General features: G+C 37.7%; 1 pseudogene; it reads right to left on the bottom strand.

Annotated features, from left to right (window-relative positions):
- Window positions 1-1,058: 1,058 nt before the first annotated feature.
- On the bottom strand, window positions 1,059-21,003 carry LOC118978395 (ubiquitin-60S ribosomal protein L40-like; annotated as a pseudogene).
- Window positions 21,004-22,996: the final 1,993 nt, after the last annotated feature.

The raw sequence follows: 22,996 nt of genomic DNA, 5'->3' as shown, positions 1-22,996 counted from the left end.
TTCTGACTCAGAAATAGAAATGATGATTTGAGATAGTCCTCAAAGATTAGTTATTTGTGAGAAATAAGCAGGTATTAGCAGAGTAAGTACACCTTAGTCAGTGCCCTCAATTATTACAGGCCTAGAGTAACAACATATGAAGATTTAACAACTAAGATGCAAGTTAAAAATAGCTAACTGATGACTTCTGAAACTTTCTTGGAAAATTTTCTTTGGGGTCAAATAGAATAAATAAATTAGAGATTGAAGTCAGTTATAGAATATAGTACTTTTACTTAGATGTTTTATTATGTGTCAAGGTAATATTTAGTAGTTATTTTAAAATACCTTTTGTAGTAGAAATCATAATTGAGTGAATCAAAGGCTCATTTCAGCTCTCCTCTTACCTTGACAGGGTCTAGCATGTCCACAGGGAAGAGCACATTGATGGCCTTCCTTGTCACGTGGTGATGGTGACCGGAATTACAGAAACAGTATCCAGCAGAAAATAGGTACCTTACTTCTTGGGGGCTTTAAATGATTTTTAAACATTCTCTATTAAGTGGTTATAAAGGTCACAATGTTTTTGCTTAAAATATCTGGTTCTCTGAATAATATAGTGGAAACTTAGAAAAAGCTTTGTATTTCTACACTTTGAAACAATTCACAAATTCCAAAACACAACAACCAATTTACCCACTCCATAAAATCTAGAAACTGCCAAGTCCACTGAGAAAGAGCCTGAGAGCTTTTTCTTTTCTTCTCTCCTCTCCTTTTCTTCCTTTCTTCTTCCTTTCCTTTCCTTTCCTTTCCTTTCCTTTCCTTTCCTTTCCTTTCCTTTCCTTTCCTTTCCTTTCCTTTCCTTTCTTTCCTTTCCTTCCTTCTCTCTCTCCCTCCCTCCCCCTCTCCCTCTTTCCTCTCTTTTTTTCCTTTTAATCTCTTCCTCTCTCTTTTCTTCCTCTCTCCCTCCCTCCCTCCCTCCCTTCCTTCCTTTCTTTCTTCCTTTTCTCTAATCAATTAAAGGGAAAATTTATTGAGGCCCCAGAGTCATGGGGATTAGGCAGAAGTCCACCTCCTATAGGCCAGAGGAGGTGATAGAGGGGCCTTATTTAACCTTCTTCCTGGGGCAAAGATTGTTGGTGTGACTGCACGTTGTATGGCAGTTGACAGCATGGGGGTTCAGGCGGGTGTGACACTGTGGCAGATCATCTGGTCACAGTTGTAGTTCTGGGCAAGTTGGTGAAGGTGAGCTGGATGATGCCCCCATGCAGATGAAGAGCACCAAGTGCCTGGCAGACTCTTTCTGACCGTTGGAGTTTGAGAGAGTGCTGCCCTCCTCTAGCTGTTGGCCTGAAAAAATCAGACGCTGCTGGTCAGGTGGGATGCCCTCCTTGTCTTGGATTTTAGCTTTGACATTCTCAATGGTGTCACTGGGCTCAACCTCAGAAGTGCTGGCCTTGCCAGTCAGGGTCTTCCCAAAGATCTGTGTCTCTGTGTCTGCTGGGGAGGACACATGGGCACCACAACCAATGTACTGTGCAGCGTCCTTGAGAAGAAAGAGCCTCTGTCACTGTGCTCTCATCAGATTGCTCACTTAGGGTATTCCAAACCCTCTTTCCACTCCTCAAGCATCCAATTCTATCTTATCATCAGCCATTCTTCATTTTTCCTGGAAAAGGCAAAACCAATACCTATGTTCAACATATATGACATGTGGCACTGGGATCTAATATGCTTCAAAAAATAGATATTTTTTAAATTAAACATTTAATCTTGACATGATATTTATAGATTCACATGCAGTTGTAAAAAGTAATATACAGAGATATCCCATAAACTCTTTACTCAGTTTCCCCCCAGTGCTACCATTTTGCAAAACTCTGATATAATAACACAACTACCACCTGATATTTATTGTTAGCTTGCCAGAAAAATACTTTGTTGTTGTTTATGGATTAACTAAGTCATCTAAGTTTATCAGCTAGCAGGGGTAGCCTGCACAGGCTAATTGTACCATCAACAGAAGTAAAGAGTCATGCTGGAGCCCATTCCGGTGTGGCTCAGTTGGTTGGGCATTGTCCTGCAATTCAAAAGGTGGCTGGTTCAATTCTCGGTCAGGGCACATGCCTAGGTTGCAGGTACAGTCCCCATTTGGGGTATGTGCAAGAGGCAGTGAATCAATGTTTCTCTCCTTTTTTTCCCTCCTTTCCCTTCTCTCTAAAAATCAATCAGTCAGTCAGTCAATCAATCAATCAATTCACACTAGCCCTGGCTGGTGTACCTCAGTAGTTTGAGCAGGGCCTGGGAACCAAAGGGTTGCCTGTTGGATTCCCAGTCAGGGCACATTGGGGCTAGGTCCCCAGTGAGGGCCATGTGAGAGGCAACCATGCATTGATCTTTCTGTCTCTCTCTTTCTCCCTCCCTTCCCCTTGCTCTAAAAATAAGTACATAAAAAATATTTTAAAAAATCAATTAATACTGAAAACATTGGATCAGTCATATTAATCACACTGAATGAAAGCAATTAAGAAGTTTAATTTCATTAAAGGAGTAGTTCTCTATGAGAATGTGGGGGAAAGAATTAAAATAAACTTACATCATTTTTGTGTTGTTTTCAAAATACACTCTCTTTCCTCATTACGAGAGGTTAGCAAAGAGCCCAACTACATCTCGCCAGACTTCTGAACAATTAGTGAAGCAGAGGGTGGGAAAGAAACTCTGGCATATCTGTATGACCCCTCGCAATTCTGCAACGACTACTTCCTTTGAGAATTCACATACTAAAATTACATAATGAAACTAGAGTAACAAAGATTTCCAACAAAGGGAAATGGGAATAAATAAAGTATCATGTTGCCCTGACTCACCATAGAGTCATATTTAGTAGTAGCAAGGCCAGCACAGCCACTTTCAATTCACCATCATCACAAATAAGAAATTCTGGTAGCTGGCACATATAGCATGGCTAAGCATGCATTTTATATGTAAAAAAGTTAGAAGCCCCTGTTAAATGTCAAATTTTCTTAATGTTGCACTCTCTTGCTTTGTTGCTTCATTTATTTCTCTAAGGAAAGCGAGTGTCTCATTGTCACCAAGATAACCACTCCCTCTATCTGTGTTCATAGGTCATTTAGGAAAAAGCCCATTCTCTGCCTTTTTAATTTTTACTTTTTTTCTAAGGAAGACAAATTCATTTGCATAGCCACTGAGTGTGATTTTAGTATAAACACATAATCTCAGCCCTGTTTGATTGAGAAGTCAATCCTTCATGTTCATCCTTTCACTCAATAAAATCATTCAAGCCATGGCTTCGTATCTTTACATTAGGTTCTGGGGATACCAGGGGACAGCACCATCCCTGTCGGGGGAACTTACTGTCCAGTGGTATAGATGGGCTTCTAACCAGGAAAAGCAATGCAGCGAGGCCAGTGCTGTGGGAGAGGCAAGGAGAGGAACACTGGGAGGGTGGCTAGCTCGGGGAAGCCTTTTTGGGGGGACAACCCCCAAAAAAGGCTGAGGAAGAATTTCCTACTGCTGGTACAAGTTGCTACAAACTTAGTGAGTTAAAACGACACACAATTACACAGCACGGTGACTATTGTTAATAATACTGTATTGTATATTTGAAAGTTAAGAGAGCAGATCCTAAACATTTTCATTACCAGAAAAAGAATTGTGACTATGTATAGGGATGCATGTTAACTACACTTATCATGGTGGTCATTTCATAATATATACAAATATCAAATCATTATGTTGTATACCTGAAAGTAAGGTAATTGTTATATGTCAGTTTTATCTCAGTTATAAACAATAACAACACAAAATTATTATCTTGTTGTTCTGGACACTGGAGGTCCAAATTCACATTATCGTCAGGACTATAATAACTTTTCTATATGCTCTAGGGCAGGGGTGTCAAACTCACTTTTTACCAGGGGCCACATCAGCCTCGCAGTTGCCTTCAAAGGGCATAAATAATTTTAGGACTGTATAAATGTAACTACTCCTTAACTGTAAAGGAGTTGAAATTACATTTGGCCCTTTGAAGGCAACCGAGAGGCTGATGTGGCCCCCGGTGAAAATGAGTCTGACACCCCCGCTCTAGGGGAGAATCTATTCCACGCCCTTTTCTGCTTCTGTAGGACATCTACACTCATGGCTCATGGTCCCTTTCCAGCAGTGGCACCAATTTGACCTCTACTTCCTTGTCACACCTTCTCTCTCACTCTGATGGTCCTGCCTCCGCCTTGTGATTACTTTGGACACACCCAGATAATTCAGGGTAAATCCATTCATTTCATTCATCCAGGGCAGATTCATCCAGGATAATCCATCTCAAAATTCTAAACCTAATCACATGTGCAAAATGTTACTTGCCTTGTAAGGTAACATATTCCATGGATTATAATGTGGATGTCTTTGGAAGGCCATTATTCAGCCCATAGGAAGTAACCCCAGAAGGAGACTGCAGACTGCCAGGCAGTGCAAACATGCGGAAAAGCCTGATAGAGACTAGAGGAGGGGAGTTGTGGAACTTCGTAGCCCAGTGTCACGGCTGTAAAATAATATATAAATACATAGTAGTGTATACTCCACCGCTGTGCTTATGCATAATGTTATCCATGGTGATGGTAAGTAAAGGAGGAAATTCAAAAGAGAGACTAGAATAGTAAACAAGAAGCAGAAAAGCTAAGTCTTACTGAGTTCTTGTTGAATAGCCTGAGCAGAGGAATCCATGGAAGAATTAAGCAGAAGTGTGGCATGATTATATATATATATATATTTTGTCTGACTGTTCTTGCTGACTGAAACCAAACTGTAGGAGATGAGACTAGAGGTAGTAAGTAGGGCTGGGACCAGGGTAAAGTGAGTGAAGCACTTGGTTTGTATGCACAATTGAGGGAGACACCAAAAGACTCAGTAAATAAGATAAATGATATTTTAATGCAATATTAAAAAATCAAAATTAATGCAAAAAATTCATGATGAATAGTATATGGAAATTTTAAATGAAGTCAGGGTTATTAGGGAGGTCCTTGAAAAGGTGTTATAATAATCTAGGTGAGAGATGATGAGAGCCCGAAGCAGAGGAGTAGCACTAGATATAAAGACAGTTGGATGGATTAAGGAAAACTGAATGGAGTTGTTTGGAAGTGTTGGTGATATCTTTGCCTGAGAGAGTATACTCAAGGAGAGGCGAACGTTTAGATAGAGAAATGGAAGGTAGGATGCATAATGAGGAAATTAAATTCTGTTTTGGACATACTACAATTAAGAAGTCTCTGATACTAGAGATTTCTCCATTTTTCAGCTGGAGATTCTAGTAGGCAATTGAAATACATAAATACAATGAAGCAAAAATTGTCACCCCAGTGTTTCTGCTCCTTCACCTGTTAGCCTCTAAGTTTTTTCTCTGTTGTTTTCCTGTGAGACCAGTCTGTAGGAAGCAACGAAAGGATCTTGAAGGACCTAATTTATTGGGATATAGGAGTAAAAAGTTGGGAGTTCATTTTTGCAAGACAGATGACAAGGGAGAATAAGGCATGTATCAGAGCAACTGATGGATCTTCCCTTTGTCCTGGACCTTTTTCAGATTATTACATCGTCTCTCACTAACCCTTTCTGGTTCACGTTACCAGCTGTATCAATCTCTGACTTTTGCTGGTGCTGTCACTTATTGACAACTTGGCCATTTCTTCTTTCTCATCAGACTTTAACCCCTGGGTCAGTCACACACTTCTTGGTATGATCTTCTACTCTGAACCCTAAATGCAAGCATACCGCTGTAGGACTTTAACCTTCCTTCCAACTCTTCTGCCCTGCCACTCCTATTACCAGTTCCTTGAGCTCATCAAGACCCCATGACCCCTGACTTCCTGGGCTGGGTGTCTGTTAGCCCCTTTCCACCTGTCATTTCTATTCCTGTCCAAGTTCCACTGCAGTAGTGCATTACTTCAGTCATGTTTGCACCAATATCCTAAATTTCCCTGCTTTCTTCTATCATCTGATATAAGACTCGAACTCTCAATGCCTTTTGCCTCTATCTGGTGGTTTCCTGGCAATCATTGGCATTCCATGGCTTGTAGAAGGATCACCTTCACATGGTGTTCTCCCAGTGTGCATACCTGTACCCAAATTTATGCATTCAATTACCCTTTTTATAAGGACACCACCTCTGTTGTATTAGAGGCCCACTTTTTTCTTAACATTTTTTCGGATCTATCATAATTTGCTGATGGGAATGACAATTTCTAATTTAATTATTTCAATTATCTTTCTAAGCTTCTTAAATTCCATTTACACATAATTATGACTGCAAGGCTGTATCTTACACTTCCATTGTATTTGACCAGGATAAAATTTCAAAATAATTTCCTCCATAACTGCATGTGAAAGGGATGCAAAGTAATTGCACTGAACCAGCACACAAATAGAATTTAAAATGATGAGAGGAAAAAGTGAGTTCCACAGTGTCACATGATATGGTTAAGAAATAAGATTTATTTGGGAAATAAATGTGAAGGGTCAGCAAAAGGAGATGAATAAACTTTAGGCCCACAAAAACTAGATCCATTTCTTTCTAGAGATCTTGGAACCCATGAGAAATTTTAACCGTCTAGCTACGTAGAACACACCAGCTAGTGGGTAGCTGAGTTTAACTGCAGACCTATTCATTAGGAGATGGAGCTGCCTATCATCTGGGAAACCTACAATGAGTTGTCTGGGCCACTTTTTGGACAATTCTGCTCCTTACAGAACAGTACTCAAAAAAAGAAAAAAAAGAGTGCTTGCTTCAGCAACACACATACTATAATTGGAATGATACAGAGATTAGCATGCACAGTGCCTGCTCAAGGAAAAGAAAATCGCTCTTTTAGTAGTTTATTAAAATATTTAAACATTCAGCCCTGGCTGTTGTGGCTCAGTGGATTGAGTGCCAGCCTGCAAACTGAAAGGTTGCCGGTTCAATTTCCAGTTAGGGCACATGCCTGCATTGTGGGCCAGATCTGCAGTTGGGGGTCTGCGGAAGGCAACTGATGGATGTATCTCCCGCACATCAGTGCACCTCTCCCTCTTTCTCTGCCTCCCTTTTTCTCTCTAGAAAGGAATAAATAAAATCTTAAAAAAGTAAAAGAAAATCTAAAAATGTTTAAAATATTTAAACATCCAAGTTTTATAAATGTAAATTTGAGCCATTAAATTAAACTAATAGAAAAACAAAGCAAAAGAACATACACACATACAGGGTAGCATTTTCTTCTTTTTCAACAAAAGTTATACTTGACATCAATGAACTCTTGATCCGTATTATGTCAATGAGGGTATTTTGGTGTCCTTGACGGTGACTCAAGAAGAAATTAGTTGAGGTTACCAAAATTAATGATTGACTTATTAAAAATTAGAAATTTAAAAATATTTCTTTTAAAGCTTTTTCATTCACATATAAATCAAATTATTAATTTGTAAATATTTTTGAAAAATTTTAAAAAGTACTTTTAAGAGGCCTTGGATTAATATTCAGTGTCACTTATACTTTTAGTTCAATATTTTAATTGTCTGCTTGATAAGACTTCCTAACTATTTAAATAAATCAGAAATCTAAAAAAAGTTAAGGATGTATATATATTTACATTGAATCTCAAGTTATTTTAAAAGTTATAATGCCATTTGTAAACCTAAAAACATCACCATATGCTTTTAAATGTCTTATGCTTTAAAATTGCAAACCTAAATCAATAAAACTTTATATTGGAATCATAAGGATAATCTATAAAATATTAAATATGCCAAACTCATTAAAGCACTAAAAAAGAAAATATTGAAATATACCAGAGATAAGCAGCTCATTCCCCAATCTTCCATAAAAATAATATATTCCGTGATTTTGGTTTGCTTTATTATCTGTTGGGGCCTGATGGCGCACTGATTATTTTGAACTAAAACCACCTGAGAAGCTGGAAGAGCGGGAAGAGTAGCTCTCAGACTCTCCCCCTACCCGAGAAAAGCAGGAAGTAAATCTCCATGCTAGGTTCCCTCTCCCCTCCTGAAGGTCTGAGAGACAACCTTATCACAAGAGTTATAAAATCCAGAGTCAAAAAGCGTGTATAAATGAAGCTTGTATCACCTTTACTAATTTACTGCCCAAGCCTAAACTTTGTTTGGGTTCCTTACTAATGAATATTGAAACCTGCTTAGATTCCCATCTGATGAGCACTAACTTCCTTTGTCCCATCAGTTTCTAAAAAATAAAAAATACTGTTTTGTATTCTAAAAAGTATAAAAAGATACCTACTTTGAATATTTCTTTGAGCCACAACTTATACTTGATTTTGTTGATTGCACTGTTTAAGAAGTCGCCTACGCCTGTGTACAGAAAATCTTGGATTTATCCCTCTCTTTTAAACTGAATGCAGTTATTTATTATCTTCTGTTAATAACTTCCATAAAATAGCATTTAAATGTTCTTTTATTTCTGTTCTCTTAGCTTCCACCTCTGTAATGTTTTATTTCTTAGGAAAAATGGCAGAATGTTAACATTTGTTAAATCAGCCTTATATGTGCGTGATTGGTTGTAATAGTGTACCTCTATATGTCCTCATTATTTTATTTGTTAAAAGTTAGGGCTATTTGCTTGATGTGACTGAAATAAAACACTTGATTAGAGAAAGTGTAATCTAATGATGCACTCTCTCTAATCAAATATGTCTTAGCTCCTCCTAAAACATAAAGCCACAGTTCGTTATATAGTAGTTCTAATATTGACATGATTTCAGTTTATATGGAAATGCACTGTTTTAAGACTACCTCCTTAGTTTCATTCATTACCATATCAAAAGGATTTGTCTGCAGGGTGTATGTTCCTGCGAACCTTCCTGGTTGCTAGGCAAACCAGTAACAGCCCTAAGGTCCCCATGTTGCTAAGCTAAGAGGAACCAAAGAGCATCAGGGAAGAACTGAGGGTGTGGTCAAATGAGAGTTTGATCAAATGAGGATTTTAGTCTAATGTTCACTGACATAGAAAAAGCCCCATTAATCCTCTGAAGAGTCCAGAGAGAGCTAGAAGGCAGTCACAGCTCTCAAGTTCCATTTTAGTTTATATACTTTAAATGTAACAAGAGAAGGACTATGAAAAGGAATGGTAAATATGCTAAAAATTCAGAAGCAGAAAGACATGTCTGTGAAGTAAAATGCTTGCTAAGAATTCAAGGCAAAAATGGGGCCTGAGGTGGAAAATGAAGGGTGAGAACTAATCAGGTAAAGAAGCAAGCTGGGGGTTTTAGGGGCTTAGGATGAGGAGGTCTATAGCCATGGAGCTGATAAGGTCAATGTGAACACCTGTTAGGTTGTCCACTACAACTGCCTCTAAATTATTTTCCTTTAATTTTAAAATACAAGCAACAGTATTTTATACGTGGGCAATTTTCCTAAGAAAATAGAGGTATGGTGTAAAAAATTACTTTTGAGCTAAATTTCCAGATAATTTCTATGCAGTGGAAGGTAGAGGGAAAGATACAACATGAAGCAAAAGTTTTGCCTGTTCAGGGGAAGGATATAAGTACTAGTTAATACTTTGTTGGAAGGTATAAATATATTTATTACTCTGCTTCTGTATAATTTGTTCATCCTGAGTTAGAGCTACCAGGCAAGATAACCTCTTTCTCTACATTAATGTTATTTTAGGAGACTTTCTACCTGTTTCTACCACTGGCCCTTGGGTGAAGGAAGCCTGCCTTCTTCATCCCAACAGCATTTTCTAATTTCATCTCTCAGAGAGTGTTACTAGAATCCCGGTATTTTTCTTTGCGTTACTTGCCTGTGCACACTGACCCAAAGAAATGCACAGGCAGGAGTTTGCAGTATATTAAAAAAAAACAGTTCAGTTTTGAATTGGCCAATGTGGAGGTAGGGAGCTTATGCTCTAAAAAAACCTGACTCCCTGATGGGGTACAGTTTCCAGATTCTTTAGGGCAAAATCACAAGACATCAGGAGTTTGGGAGGGGTTTTTCTTGTTGCTGGGAGCTGATTGGTTGGAGGTAAGGTAAGGGTAATAAATTGTATCTACCTGTCTTGAGGACAGTTCTGAGGTCTTTTCTTTCATAGCTCTGTCTGGGCCCATGTGGAAGTAACCATGGTGTTTGTTCTACCTTAAGGCTCAGTAGCTGAAACATAACTTAGTACCAGAGGTTATCTTTAGGCTCTGTGCAGTCCAGACATTGTGGCTGTGAGTCAGGTCTGGGCTACTGTCTTCTGCTGCCTTGGGGGTTGCTGATTATCCTGGGGAAAGGCTGGGTCTCTGAGGGGTGGATATAGAGAAAGAAATATGATTTCTAGGATTTGAAAACTAAATTCAATCAAAGTCATAAGGCTCCTTGGCTTTGAAACGAGGTAGAGGTTATCTCTAGAGAGGATATTTAGGATATATTCTCTCCCAGAAGGCCCTGGGCTCCTTATGCAAATTGATCTACCTCTTCCCTAGTGACCAGCTTTATATTCTAGGAAATTACAGTGAGTAACAGACTGGATGGAATGATGAAAGATGTTTGCGACATTCTAACTACAGAACATTCCACCTCCATTAGAGACCTCTGTCTGTATAACATTTGTATAAAGAATAGGGCTACTCTAGTGACTCTTCAAGAAATAAATAAGCTTCTTACAAGTAATATCAAAAGATTTCTTACTCTGCTACATGTAAAATACTGCCATAGTACTGACTTTGCCTAGTAAAGGTCTCAAAACGTGCTCGTTCCTTTATCTTCTCTCTTTAGGTACCACTGCTCCTGCTATTGGTCCCAACTGTTGATCCAAGAACCTTTTTTTCTCTTGAATCATACATAGCGTATTTTCCATTCAAGTAAATCAGTAAAAGAGCAACAGAATTAAGGAATAGGGTGTTTAAGGCTAAATCCAAGAGTGAGGTACGAGAGTAAGAAGAGAAGTGAGGTGGGAGGTGGGAAAGAGCCAGTGAAGAATGTCAAAATCAAGGAAGAGTTGGCTGTTTCACTTGTGACAAGAGGTGTAAGTTGGTGTTACTTTTAAGCATGCCAAATGTCAAAATGTCTTATATCTGGTATTTATCATATGCATGTTTTTGTCTTCCTTGGATCTGTTAGAAACCAAATTCAACAACTTAAAGATCAAATGGGCTCTATTGAATGACTCTTGAATTGGAAAACATCCTGTCTAGCAAATAGAAAGGAGCTCCAAGGAGCTGTACAAAATGGAAGGCTCTTATAGGCAGGGGGTTGCAGGGAGAAAGAAAGAGCAGATTGCCTCATTATTCTTTGGGTGGTGGAAGAGGTCTATCAGGTGGAATACCTCACCAGAAAATTTAAGATCTGGAGAGGCTAAACTGCAATTAGGTTGGTTTGCTGGGACCTAGCCCAAGAGACTCTGTTCTAGGCCTGTTGTTTCTTAAAAGAAGAGAGAGCAAGAGAAAGAAATTTTCAAATATCAGAAATTTAAATACAATTTTGGATAAATCAAGATGTAACATTAAAAAAACATCAGGAGAATACATGGGGATTTAAAAAGTTATTATTTTTCCTCCTACCTTCTAAGTTCTTCTAGCTGGGGTATTAATCAAATTAATGGAGACAGACTAACAGAAAAAATCAAGTTTTCAATACATGAGCGTGGGGCATTCACCTGCATGAAAATTCCAAAGGCTCTGAGGCAATACTGGATATATATGACATTTTGAACAAAGGAGAAAATTGTGGGAAGTGTATCAGATTTCAGAAGTGAGAATGGGAAATGTAACGGTAGTTGAAGAACAACAGTATTTGAATGGCAGGCAAATTCTTGCCAGGGGACTCAGAAGCAAGGGGAGAGGTCGTATCTAGCTAATAGGCCCTTCCCGGAAGCTCTGCTGTTTATCATTTTTAATTCAAATTAGGCTAAAGCAAATATATTAAGATTCCCTTCCTGGAGTATGCTTTTCCATCTGAATCTCTTAGGCAGTAAGGGGGAGAGTCAAAGATTCTTTCTGAGTCTCTTGTTTCTTAATAAACAGTTTAAAATCAACTTTGGTTCCTTTTAAATATGAATTTATCATGGAGAAAGTTCTAAGATTTCCTTAATTAAATAGCAGCAGGCCAGAGGGTTGAAGGAAAAGACAAGAAGGGGTTAATGAGTTAACAAATACAGGGCCAGCTGATAAGACTGCTCTCATCTCTGTATGTCCTATGGCATTTTGGATTAACTTCCAGGTTGCTGTTTCTTCCAGATGAAGATTATTTAAAGAGAAAATAACCAGGAGCCATTGAACCCTAGAAGCTTTCACTTCTTATTTTCACTTCTTATTTTCTAATTTGTTGCCCATAAACAATTCACAGGAAGGGACACTTCTTCCTTGAGTGTTATCAACATTAGGATTCTTGGATTCCCCAAGACAGAAATCCAGAGGAAACCCAAGAGAAATTTCCAGACCGATTTTATTATGGTTATGCTCGAACACAAGTGAGGCAGCACAGAGGAAAAAAAGGTCTTCTGAACTGGCTTGGAGGCTGGCCTACTTGGATGCTTTTATAAGCAAGGGACAAAGTGGGTTTGCGTGAGAGAGAGGAGGAGAGGGGAAAAGAGAGAGAGAGGAAGAGAAAGACAGAGAGAAAGACATGTTTTTCCACTGATTTATGCATTCATTGGTTGGTTCTTGTATGTGCGCTGATCCAGGGAATGAACCTGCAACATTGGAGTATGGGGATGGTGCTCTAATTAACTCACCTACCAGACCAGTGCAAGAGGTAAGCTTTTTGAAAAGGCGGACTTATGAAATGTTCCAGGAGTGGAATTTTTCATGTTAGGGTGAAATTACTTCCTCCCTCTACGAAGTGACTTGGCAGCTATCTTGTGCCAGTGCCGTGGGAACAAGATGGCAGACTGTTGCCACCAGCCCACAGAGGTCAGATCTTGATCAACTGTGCGTGCCTGTCAGTAGTTTCAAATCATTAGTTAGGAGGAAGAGAAAATCAGCTATCTTTGCATTTTCAAATATGGAGTGGAGGGGTGGTGATATACTTGAGGTCAGCCTGCCTGGCATTCCCACTGACACGTGGTCTTAATACTGCTTCCTAGTTGCTGGGTATTTTTATTCCTTGGCCCAACTGCCTATGCTGCCCAATGACTCAGCACCTATCCCAGAGCTGGTGTAGACTTTACCTTCTCCTATCTTCTTTGTCTACTGTAAGCAACATAAACTCTTTCGGAACAACTCACATCGTTCTGCCCCCTGCTTGATTTATAAACAACAGTTGTTAACCCGGACCAGTGTGACTCGGTTGGTTGGGCGTTCTACTTGCAAAGCAAAGTATCACCCATTCGATTCTCAGTCAGGGCACAGGCCAGGATTGCAGGTTCGGTCCCTGGTCAGAGGATATATGAGAGTCAACTGATCAGTGTTTCTCTTCCTCTCTTTTTTCCTCCCTTCCACCTCTCTAAAAGTAAATAAACAAAAAATCTCTAAAAACAGTCGCTCATGCCAGGACAGGGCGTGTGTTGCCTTTTCCACCTGGCACTTGCAGCTGGTCGTTTAGACTTTGTGCCCCAGAACCTGGTGTGGGGGCTAAAAAAAATATTAAGACTTTTTCTCTCTCTTTCCAACTTGTTCTGGCTTGGCTGATAATTAAATTTGCAGAGACAGAGTAACAGAAGAACATCAAAGCTTAATACATAAACTTGGGGAATTCACACAGGCATAATTACTCCATGAAAATTCCGAACACAGTGAGGTAACATTGGGTAAACAAGACATTTTTAGTAAAGGAGGGTAGGGATATGGTATTGGATTTCAGAAGCGAGAGGGGGCAGTTTACGGGTAGTTGAGGCAGAGCAGAACACACATGGAAGGCAAAGCCTTGCTAGACACCTCAGAAACAATGAGACATGGAGGGTACCTAACAGGCCTCTGCCTGAAGTCCTCGTATTTACCACACTTAATTCAAATTAGGCTAAGGCAGTATCCTAAGATCTTCCTGAAGTGGGTTTCTCTATCTGAATCTCTTGAGGAGGAATGGGAGGAGGATCAAAGGTTCTTTCAGAGTCTTTTGTTTCTTAATAAATAGCTTAAAATTCGTATCCCAAAAAGCAGCTTTAGGGTGGCAGAATTTTGATCTGTTCAGTCACACTTTGAAGCTAAGTTGGTAGATGGCTTCATGTTTCATCGATTCAGTCATTCAGTCTTGAGAAAAAATCAGTTCAGTTAAATTGTTTGAGTTTTATTTCAGGAGGCAGCGGTGCTGATGGGCTCCCGAAGTGAGGCCTATATTGTGTAAGTAAGCAATCAGGCATTTAATATGGCATATGTCTGAAAACAGAAGAAAAAATGGTTAATGATGAGAGCAAATTAGAAACCAGTTTCTGAGTTTTTAAGGCAGTCAGTCAAAATTTCCAGATATGAGGCTCAAAGTTATTTTGCTGGAATGAAGGCCTGCAGTGACCATCTGATAGACTCTCCTGGTCTGCAGTTTGAATGTCTCTGGTGATATCATCAGGTGCTCAGGTTAAATTCTTCATGGTTTACAAAACTTCAGTCACTGAAATTGTTTAAGCTGTTGTAGCAATTTCTCAAGTTTATGTCACATCCTTTAGCCTCAGTTTTCAATTGTAAGGCTCAGAAAAGTAAGTTTTGTTCTCAATAATTTCAATAATTCCATGTCAAAGGATGGGAGAAAAAATGAAACATTAGTTTGAAGGCTTATAGCCAAATATTTAGCCAAACTAGAAAACTTCAAGATCCAGTCCAGTTTACAGGTGAAAAATAACTTTAAAAGCAGTCAACTGAGTGAGAATCTAATATCCACAACTGTGTATCATAGATTCTATAGAATCCTAATTTCTGTCCCTGAAATAACCTTCATTTTTCTCAAAGATAATTAGATTAAGACTATTTACTGTGTAAGTCTAGTGTCAATAAATTTGGCTAAATTATTTGCATAACTACAAGAAGAATGGTAATTAATGATATAGGCTCTTTTAAATCTGCTTTGCTGGAATTTCATAAGGATCCCCAGACTGAACTTTAATTAGCCTCTCAAGGCTAAGAAGCCCCAAGACTTTGCCTGCAATACCCATAGATTTGGATGAACTCTTCAGGTTTGAGGTCCCTTAAAATATCTTGATGTTATTTCTTTGCCATCTCCCAGGAAAGCAACCTTTGTTCCTTACCTGGAAAGACTACTGTGAATTATGTAAGTAAGATGATACCAAGGCATTCAAGGAGGTCAAGGGAGGCCTCAACTTTATAGTGGAGTCCAGGTTCTTGTCACTGCACAAGAAAGAATTCAAGGTGGAGACAGATAGATTCAGTGAAACACAGTGAATTTCTTAAGCAAAAGTGCACACTCAAGAAAGGAGTGTGATGAACTTTGAGAACACCCCCCAATGGGGTCTGGGTAGAACATTTTTATTAGGACCACCTACTCCAAGGATGGAGTAGGTGGTCCTTGGCTTCTGATGCTGGTGGGGCAACTGCTGGTGCAGGCCACCCTCTCCCCTCCCATATATGTGGTCTTCCTGGAACTGCCATGGCAATTTTGGAACTGAAGTTGTTCTAAAACTGCAATGTAAAATTATTACAATGATATTATAATGGTCCTGTTGGTCACTTGCAGGTCTACATGACTGCCAAATCTGGTTGAGACCTGTTGTTGTTTGCCTTAGCTACAGGAAATTGGGAGGGAAAGTGTGGGAACAGGTGGTCAGCAAAAGTTGCTTCCACAATGTTCCCATCATGACAGAAAAGGGGAGGAGTAGAACTTGAGGCTTTTGTTCCCTGTTCTAACTTTCCTGACTCAAAGGTGCCAGGTTGTTTTTCCAAGGGGCTTTTTATCAGCCTCTAAAGTCAATCAGAATTCCTTAAAGCTTTCTGGTGTCACCTGTGTCTATGCATGTGTCTTTCAAATATGACATTTCAGTCAAGTTCTTGAGTAATAAAACCAGTTTCCAATCATGCCCAGTTATAAAAAGAACATATTTTTATTGAACTTATGTAAACAAATATAGTGCCATACACATTAAGAGTTTTCAAATTCTAGAGGGATCAAGTACAGAAGTACAGAGAAAAATATAAATGCTTCAATATTGCTCTATAAAGGTATAATTTACCAAACTGCTCTAAGAACATTCAAGTTTTCTTATACCTACAAAACAAAAATTTTAAGAATCAGCAATATTTTGAACAAAGTCTTAATAATAATAATAATAATAATAATAATAAACCTTAATTCATTTAGTCCATTAGTACTTCTTTATCCTGATTATGTGCCAGGATTTCCACGAGCACAGTTATTTCTTGGACTTCTATAAGTTTTCAAAGGTATGATTTATAAATTTATTCTCAGAAATCTGTAATTTAGAATAACTCAGAGTCCTTTCCATGGACCTTTATGATAAACATATTTGCAAAAGCACCAGAGTAAAACAATGACTATCCATAAATGACAAAACTTCTAATGACATGGTTGTAGATCTGATTATAATGCAATTGACAAAGAAATTTGCTTTTCTGTATCAACATTTTAATATAATTATATTAAAAGTAAAATCATATTAGAACTTTGTAGACTCTTGGATAGTTTTATGTGATCTCTAGAATATCCACTTTAATAATAAAAATATACATATACAAATAAAACTGATGGGGTTTTTTTGACAAACCTTCACATGTAATTTAATGATATCAAATAGGCCTAATTAGTTTTAAATTTCTCTTTTATAAGGAGAGAAGGAAAAATTGAGGTATTTCAGGGGTCTGTTGGAATAACCCAAAGCCATTTTTAAGTTAAGAAAAGGTCTTTTTAAAAATTTAAATCCTGGAAAGGTTATAAAACATTCATGACCAAAAGATCATATATCATTATGAAACAAAATTAAATTATACATTTACCCAAAGTGACAATAAAAGGTAGCAAACATAAATACAGGCTAGCAAAACTTTAGTTCTTAGGATTGAAAAAGATAGTTTTTTTTCTAAGAAAATATTTTATTTATTTATTTTTAGAGAGAGGGGAAGGAGTGAGGAAGAGAAGGAAGGAAACAATGTTGTTAGAGAGACAAATCGATCAGTTGCCTCTCACATAGGCCTCCACTAGGAACCAAACCCTCAGCCCAGGCATGTGCCTGACCAGAAGCCAAACCAGCAGCCTTTCTCTTTGTGGACGGATGCCCAATCAACTGAGACTCACTGGACAGGGCAAGAAGATGATTTTCTTAAGTAATCAAGTACCTAACACAATATAACTATTGTGTTATAACTATTTCTATTTTATTTTAATAAAACATAGAATCTTTGCTTCTTAGATAGTGAATTTTTCCTCATATCTCAAATAGAACAATAAGAACAATAAATGAAAGAAATACTTCTCATTTTAACAAGTGAAAAAGAACCACACTTTAAATTTGCATTAGCTTACTTTTGATATTTAAATTTATTTACTTAATTAATTTTGCTCCAATATTATCCAGCTTAACTATGTAAGCTTTTCTTAAGATTTCTCTTCACAAGCATTTTACAACTTTTCTGGTCCCTTGGAGTTTATCTCTTCTTACTCAGAAATAACCAACTTAAGACAAAATTACTCTAATTTCTTTCCAATGTAAGTATCTCTATACCTTATACCTTCTATAACCAAAAACATAGAGTTTCTTTTGAACTTAATTAGAATTCTTAATCCTTAGAAATTGTAATTTTTAGTGACACCTAAAGTAAGCAATTAGTGCTATTTAGGTTGGCAAATTCATGAAAACATTTCATAACCTATATAAACAGGCTCTTATATTGGCAAATATATTTACTATTGTTTAATAAAAGTATAAGACATTTGCATTAATAGATCCAAATTTATGTTTAAGTTTCTCTATAATAAGAAGCCAGAGTGAAACTGGAGAAGAGACCAGCATTTGGGCTGCCTGTCACTACCAAATCCAATAAACAATGACAGCGACTGAATCTTTATGGGCGCTTTATTCAGATGACTGGCAATCTGAGAAGACGGTGGGTTCATATCCTAACAGACCATCTTGTCTTTTCTTTCCAGGCCAACATTTTTATACCAGGGAATAAACAAGGTGTGATGAGGGCTTTGAGATTCAGGAAGAAGCTGCAACATTCCTGTCCTGGGCAATTAGCTGTTCCCAGGGGTGGTAGTCATCTGTCTCTCCCTGGAACACAAAGGTCCAGATGCCTCCAGTTGTCCCCAGTCGCTAACCTTTAGCAGTGCCCCAGGAGGTCAGCTGTTTTTCCCAGGAGCCAGGATGGGCCTTGTCTGTAGTTTCTGAAACAAAAACTTTAACATACACATTATTTGCTAGACTTATAACTTTTTACCTTAAGCTAAAATTTTCCAAGTCTTGAGTCCCCTATCAAAAGTACATAAACTTGAGACTTATCTAGCAATCAATGTTTCAGTATTTCATGTTACTTCAAAATATTTGATTATTCAGTAATGTTTATTATTTAACATAGTAAAACTCTAAAATTTCAAGTTACTAACAGATTTTATAAAACTATGTTTAGGCATATATATGACATATATAATTTTCACTGAAAAGTTTTTATCAAAACCCTCAATTTTAGGTATAACTATTAGTTCTTAGTAACTCTATGTGATTTCATGTCAATTATTCAAGCCATTCTCTGGACAAATTATATAACAGAGATAACATGAACTTATTTTTTAAAGCCAGATTAAACAAAATGCCATATTCAATATTAATACCTCTAAAAGACATATTTATTTAATCAAATCAATAAGTCTAAGGGACATGTGTATTTAATCAAACCTAAACCATATTTAATATCACATACTTTCCTAGATCGTATGATTCTGAAAAACATTTGGGACAGTTCCTATTCCTTAATTTATACAAGTATTTAATTCCTTTAAGCCAACAAAGTATTACAACCTAGTTATACCATCTGGAGGCAGAAAACACCATGTATAAACACAGAGATATCACAAACAGATTAAACACACAAACTGAATTACTAATAATTGTAGAGAAGACATATTTGACCTCTACAATTTTTAAGGAAGTTGGAGAAGGGGAAGGGGAGGTATCAGGCATGGGCAACTTCTGACTAGTTGTGTTTTTAAAGTGCTAATTATTTTCCTTCAATTACCTTAGCATTATTTACATTTTTGATAACCCAGCAGGAAGACCCATGGAAACTTTCAAAATATTTCTTTCCGACTTTGAAAAATCAGCTTCCAATTTTGTTAAATTTCTGTTCAGTTATTAAATCCTTTATAACCTGTTCAAATATATCATATCTCATAATATTTTATCTCAATAATCTTTTTTTAATCAAGGGAGAGGAAAGGAGAGAGAGAAACATCGATATGAGAGAAAAACAAAGATGGGCTGCCTCCTGTATGTGCCCCAACCAGGGATCTAACCTGCAACCTTTTTTGGTGTATGGGGCAGTGCTCCAACCAAATGAGCCACTCTGCCAGCACTCAATAACCTTTTAAAAATTTCCATGTTGTTGGAAAATCTCCTGATTTTCCCTGCTGTCTTTAAAAATAAATTCTTGTGTTAATTAACCCAATTAGCATCTGGAAAACCCGGAAAGCTAAATAGCACCTTCAAATGTCTTAAGACTACCTATATTCTGTATATCTATTTTTTCCTTTTTCTTCTCAAGTGTTAGGCAGTTGTTCTTCCAATGTTCTAATTTTTTGCAATTCCTGAAAATATATTAAGGTAAATAGGAAGGGATTTAAGTGGACTTTGATTTTTGTTTTAATTTCTGTCCTTCCATCTTATTATGGGTGCCTTAATGGCTCGTTATACCAATGTGAGTTCTCTAAAATTTTTCAATTTAGAAGGTTTTCCAGTTCCAAACATCCACCATCTGACCAGTGACAGTAGGATTTGTAGCAACGCAACTAATAAGCCTTTTTATAGCTTAACCAAGGAAGCAAAAAGACTTCTAAAAAGAGTGTAAAGGATCAGTTGTTAGCCAGGTCCTTGTCCTGCAACATAGCCTGCAACATTGTCCTGATATGCCAAAGTTGCAGGTTTGATCTTGGTTCAGAGCACAAACAGGAGGCAGCCAATGAATGCATGAATCAGTGAAACGAGAGAGAGATGTTTCTCTCTTTCTCTCTAAAAATCAATTAAAAACATTTTTAAAAAGATCAGTTGTTAATCTTTTAGCCACACTCATAGATCCGAAATTTACTCTGAAAGACAGTCAAAGAATGCACAGACCTTCGTTGCACGGATGGTCAGAATGATGGGGTGCATATGGTGTCTCTAATCTCCCACAAAATGTGAGACTGCTCCAGCCACAAACCTGCTAGTCTGTGGTACCAGGTAGGTGCTACCGGAATGGGATTTTTCCAGCACTAACAAGTAACAAAGGTTTAGGTGACAAAGGCCCCTTATGGGCTTGGGACCTTTATGACCTCTAAGAACTGGCACAGTGAACAAAGAGACATTTGGAACCCCAGTATATTAGACTGGCCACCAGAAAAACCCTGGTAAATGCACCTTCCAGGAGGTGGAGACCAGAGAAAATACTTTCATTGGTCACAAGACAGGTACTTAGGACATTAAAAAAACAGAAGGAAAAACCTTATTTGGTTTATGTATAAAGACTCAGCAATGTTTGTCTAGACAGATGTTGGTCTGGAGAGAATTGCTTAACTCCCCAGCCTGTGAGGGCAGTTAGAAAAGCAGGCTTTTAGGAAATCTATGCCTTTGTTTTCTGCCTATGGTATTTCCTTCTTATGACAAAACCATATAAAAGACAGACATAGAAGAACAAAATAATCATCTCTGGGAGACAAGGATCAATACAAATAAGATAAAATAAAATAAAATAGAACAGAACAAAAAACTGAGGGTCGCTAGGCCAAAGAAGCTTCGCAAATATTTTTTCCTGCCAATCTAAATTTAGGAGAGAGAAAAAGCTACACCACTTCCAATTTCCACTGAAACCCCCAGACAAGAGCTCAGAGAGGCTGACAGGGTAAAATGCTTACCACCTCTCCATCTGTGGTCCAGACGTCCATGGTCTCTTAGCTGCAGGGGCTAGCAACGGCCCACCCAGTAATTCTGTCTGGCTCACCAGACAGGGGGAGGTAAAAAAGTATTCATATTTTCCTCCCACTTTTCAAGTTATTCTGGCTGGGTATTAACCAAATTAACAGAAATAGAATATTGGAGAAAAAACAAAGTTTAATACATGTGCATGGGGAATTTACATAGACATGGTAATTCTATGACATTCCAAAGACAGTGAGGCAGTATTAGGTATATAAGACACTTTTGGACAAAGGGGAAAGGGGACTGGGGTATGAGATTTCAGAAGTGAGAATGGGCGATTTACAGGTAGTTGAAGAAGAGCCACAGGAAAATCCTTGCTAGGTGACTCAGAAACAATGGGACCCAGGAAGTATCCAGCTAACATGCCTCTGCCTGAAGCCCTCTTGTTTTCCCTACTTAATTCAAATTAAGCTAAGGCAGCATCCTAAAAAATCCTTGACTTGGTTTTCTGTGTCTGAACCTCTTAGGTAGGAATGGGTTAAAAGAGGTCAAAGTTTCTTTCTGAGTCTTGTTCCTTAATCAACAGCTTAAAATCAACCAAAAAGCACCTTCAGGATGGCAGAATTTTGGTCCCTTTACCAGCAATGGCTTAATAAACACTTTCTTTTACAAAAGACTTTCAGCCATGAAAGTGACATTTTTTTGTCTAATAAAACTTTACTTAGTTTTAAAGATAGAGTTAAGAACATGAAATTGCCTTCAATAAACTACTGATTTTAATCTTACTATGGAAACTTTCAAACATTTACAAAGTGGAGAGACTGGTATAATGAACCCTAATACACACAATACAGAAATTCAGTAATTATCTGTATTTTGCCATGCTGTCTTTTTCTACCTCCTCTTTCTTTTTATTGCTAAAGTATTTTAAAGTAAATCCAAGACCTCAAAAGAGACCTCATCCACCCAGTTATAATTCTACTGACTTTTAATTGAGTGATTAAGTAGTTAGCAGAAAACAGGATATTACAGGAAGTATCTAGTGAGGTGCAAAGTGAAGCAATTAATCTTTTCTCATTTAATCAAAGAGAGCAGCAGGGCTCTAGTCATGTCAATTATGTTTAGAAATGGAAATTTTTTCAAAAATCAAAAACAAGCAATTTAAAGTATTTTAAGGCCCTTCCTTCTGTTTTCCTTCCTCTAGACATATTTCCTATTAACAACTAGCTACTTCAGCACTCTGGCCCTTCAAAGTAACTGGGATATATATAAATCATACTTGTGAAACTCAGCAAGGGGTTAGCAGGATCCTAGGACAGTGTTCTAGGAAGGAAAGTAATTTTCCTTCTGTCCTTCTAAGTTCTTTTGGCTGTTTTAATAGTCAGATTGACATGACAGTTTATCAAGAGAAAGTGACCAAATGTATTACGTATACATGAAGTTCCATAAAAATATGAGACCTGAGAACAGTTTGAGTAATTGAGGCTAACATTCATCTTTGAGCTAAGGAGAAGTGGAGTTTGTAGTGGACTTCAAAAGGCAGGAGTGTAATTTACAGAGATATGGCAAAGCAAATGTTTGGTAAACAAATGTTTGCTGGACCATTTTAACCGTGAGACACAGAGAGAACATTGATCAAACTGGCCTTGCAAGGTTCCTCCCTATCACGTACTAGTTCATATTAAATTACCGTTAGCTGTGATGGTAGCTAATATCTCCTTCCTGGAGCAGTTTGTTTTTTTTTTTTTTATCAATTCTTTTAGGCAATTAGAGAAAACAAGACTTATTTCTGAGTTTTTCATTTCTTGAAAACAAGCATCTTAAAATAATCAGTATCTCAAAAGGGGTATTTTGGAGTGGTAAACTCTGCTTCCACCAATAGTTCCAATAGTAGTTTTCATTTTTAAAGTTTGGGGATAGAAAAAAATAACTTTTCTCCTACCTTTATAAGTTATTCTGGCTGGAGTAATAATCAAATTAACATGAGAGAGATTAGCAGGAGAAAAGGACTAAATTTAT

The sequence above is a fragment of the Sturnira hondurensis genome, unplaced genomic scaffold, assembly GCF_014824575.4.
Source record: "Sturnira hondurensis isolate 20B ecotype Veracruz unplaced genomic scaffold, ASM1482457v3 Scaffold0021795, whole genome shotgun sequence".
Classification (NCBI taxonomy): Eukaryota; Metazoa; Chordata; class Mammalia; order Chiroptera; family Phyllostomidae; genus Sturnira; species Sturnira hondurensis.
This window is presented reverse-complemented; position numbering and strand designations above follow the sequence as displayed.